Genomic DNA, 3,366 nt, shown 5'->3' with positions numbered 1-3,366 from the left:
CCAGAGCCAGCTTTTGTTACTTTGCCAAGGAGAAGACAAACATTTTCACTGGTTTTTTTTCCTATTTTTTTTTATCCTTTTTTGTTTTGTTTCTGTTTTTGTTTTCTAAGTTTAAAGGAAGGAAAAGAAAAAGAGAAAAGAGTTTTGGAATAAAAATTAAATTGAATTTTCTGCTTTAAGGAAAGCATAGAAATAATAATTAATAATAATAACTATTAATAATAACATAGCTGAAATAATAAGAATAATAGCTATAATAATAGCAATAATAATAGCAAAAAGCCTCAACCCACAACACATTTTCTGAACCCCTGTAGGGGCCCTGTGACCCACACAAAGAGCTGTGCTACGCCAGTAATTCCAGGTGGGTGGAGGGGGTGCCCCGGTCCCGAGTGGGGGTGACCGGGGAAGGTAACGACAGCGCTGGGCAGGCACAGAGGACGGCAGCGCTCCTCGTCCCACCGCCGTGTCCCGGCCCCAAGGGGGTCGCGGAGCTGAAGGAGGCCTGGGGGAGGCTCCTGTGCCCCGACGGGAGGGGCAGGACGGCACTATGGGCCGCCCACGACCAAACCCTGCCAGGGACAGCTCTGGCTGCGGTTCCCTGGGGACTGAGAAGCAAAAACCCGGGGGCAGCATCGCCCCAATCACTTGTTGCTTCGGGAAAAAGTTTTCCACCGGGGCAAGGGAGACGCGAATGGGGTGAAACGCGAGCCCGGGGGAGCCCCATGGCCTGGCCACCTGCCCATCCATCGGGTCTAGGCTGGGGGACTTTGCTTTCCCACCTTCGGGGTCTTTTTCCCGCCCTCGAAATCCCGGTACGCGGCCGCCCACGATCCTTCACGGAGAGCCGGACTCCCCGATTTTATGGACTAAATCTGCAATTAATTGAAGCTTTTAGTCCTGGACAGGGAAAGCCAAGGAATGACCCACGCGTGTCCCTTCCGCACCCACCTCCCGAGGAATTAAGGGCAAGAAAGCTCCGCAAAGGGCCTGGGTTAAAAGCAGAAAGCAAAGGAAAAAAACTAAAATAAAAACACAAGCCCGTTCCCTTCGCTGCTTCAATTAATTAGAAAACTCCAATTAACAGGAAGGAAAAGGCAATGGGAGCTCCTGCACACCCGCCTCGCAATAATTCCCTGTTTACTTGCAGGAAGAACTGGAAACCCGGGCGGTGTGAAACATCTTTTGCAGCAGCCGAATTTAATTTGGGGTGTCCTAGGATACCGGAGGTGCCGGGACCCACCGAAACCGGTGGTCAGGGGAGCGCAGCTTCGTTTGGAAAAAAATTAATTAGTTTCCATACATGCGGCAAAGTTCCTGAGTTGGTCAAATGAGGTTTCCTTTAATTAACAATAGTAGCTTTGGGCGGAGGGGGGTGGTGGGCTTAGCCTTAAAAAGTCATTTTTACAGGTACAAAAAGAGTCAGAAACGTTACGATACCTGTCACTAAATAAAATAAATTAGCAAAATATTTTGGACAAGCCAACGGTCAGACAAGAAATCGAGCGGTCAAGCGCATTTAACTTTCCTGAATTAAACCTCTGACTTCGCCGAGACGCTTACAGGTCCAACCACTTGTGCGAAGATCTATTTTTTGCGCCAAATATTCGCATGCCAGCAAAATATTTCTGAAGTCTTCGTTTTAATAGATTTCTGTTTCTTTTTAGGAGTTCTTTCAGCCGCCGTATTTCGGGGTATTTTGAATTACACTTAAATCTTTGCAAGAGTTCCCCATTGGAAAAAAAAAAAAGGAAAAATATTGATAAAAAATCTCTGGAAATGAGCAACAGAAATATATCCAACACCGGATGGTCCCTCAGAAAGAATTACTCCATCTGCTCCTTTTCCATCCATTTGTTGGGAAATTCAATTAAGCCTGGCTACCTTCAATTACAGATATAAGCCCTCTGTCCCGGAGACTTTAATAGGTTTCTTCTCTGCTTTTCAACATTGTTATTAGAAATCCATAAAGCAGGGGAGGGACAGGAAATGAAATTTAAAGGTACCTCATTATGGCACAAGTGCTTTCCTAGCTCTGCATCGTGGCGGCCGGGCGCAAGTTTGTGCAGGCGGAGAGGGACACATGGCGACAAGAAAAGGCTGAGTCCCCCTCAGTGGACTTGGCAATCCTGTCGGAATGACCTTTTAATTTCAAGTCTAGCAAGCAGCCTTCCTCCCCATCCCATCGGTGGGCTCTGGGAGCCAGCAGAAAGGGGAAAAAATAGAAGAAGTAAGGAAAATCGCACGAATGGTGGAGCCACGTAAGTAGAAAACGTGGGTTGAATTATTATTAGTATTATTATTATTTGAAAAAAAAGGTATGAGGCTAGAATAGGGGGGTTATTCCTGGAGGCTTTCCCAGCCTTTGCGGGGGTCTGCCGAGCTGGGGCTGCGCCGCCGACTCCAGACCCCCGTTCTCGGCGCAGGTTGGCGATTTTAGTCAAATAACAAAAAAAAAAAAGAAGTTATGCTAGTGATGAAGAGTCCGATCAATGGATAAAAAATAAATAGTCACAACTCCCGGCAGGGAAACAGGCGGATGAAGAAGGGGGATAGGAGTGACGCGGCTTTGCCTCCCATCTCTGTTTTAAAAGAGAGCTTGAGGGGTTTTTAGAAGACAGAGCCTGAAATTATCACCAAAAAAAAAAGAAACCAAGAAGAGGGAAGATGAGTGTCTGCTCGCCCGTCCAGAGCCGGCCAGCGGTTTGTCTGTAGCTGATGAGGAGGATAAAGTAATTATCGGGGTACTTTTAGCAAATTACCGCAGACCAACCCGTTACGAAAACCGCCTCCCCCTCCAGCCCCCGATGAGGCCGAACCCAGCCCTCACTTACCTGGTGGTGCCTTTCCTCTCTGCCTTTTCTCTTCCCAACTCCCCTCAGTCCCCCGTCCCCCCCCCATTGTTTTTAAAGCAAACGTTTTCCCTCCCCCTTCAAAATCTCAAGGAAATCAAGGAACAGCGGCAGTCCCTCTCTTGCACAGAGGCATCTTTCCACCACTTGTTACAGCCCAGCGAACCTTCCCCAGCTCCAGCTGATTTAGTTTTATTTTTTAATTCTTATTCTTTTAATCCTAGGGACTCCTTCTGGTTGAAGGTTGGTCTGATTTGAGAGCGAGGGTGCTGTAAATTAATTTTTAACCAAAGGGCCATTGTGTTAGCAAAGGGAAGGGAAAAAACCAACACCTTCCCTCCCCCTGTCTAGACAAAATCACTGTTTTGACGGCAAACTGCAGGCTCTCCTCGCTAATTCCTGCTTGTTTGCCTTCTTCTGCTATAAAGCAGGGGAGGGGAGTTGAATTTTTATTGATTTGTTTTACCCACCTTCGCCTTCTCGTGCTGTTTTAGCATCTATAGACATGGCTAAA

This window comes from Mesitornis unicolor, unplaced genomic scaffold (assembly GCF_000695765.1).
Source record: "Mesitornis unicolor isolate BGI_N332 unplaced genomic scaffold, ASM69576v1 scaffold24251, whole genome shotgun sequence".
NCBI classification, from domain to species: Eukaryota; Metazoa; Chordata; class Aves; order Mesitornithiformes; family Mesitornithidae; genus Mesitornis; species Mesitornis unicolor.
Note: the sequence above shows the minus strand (reverse complement) of the source record.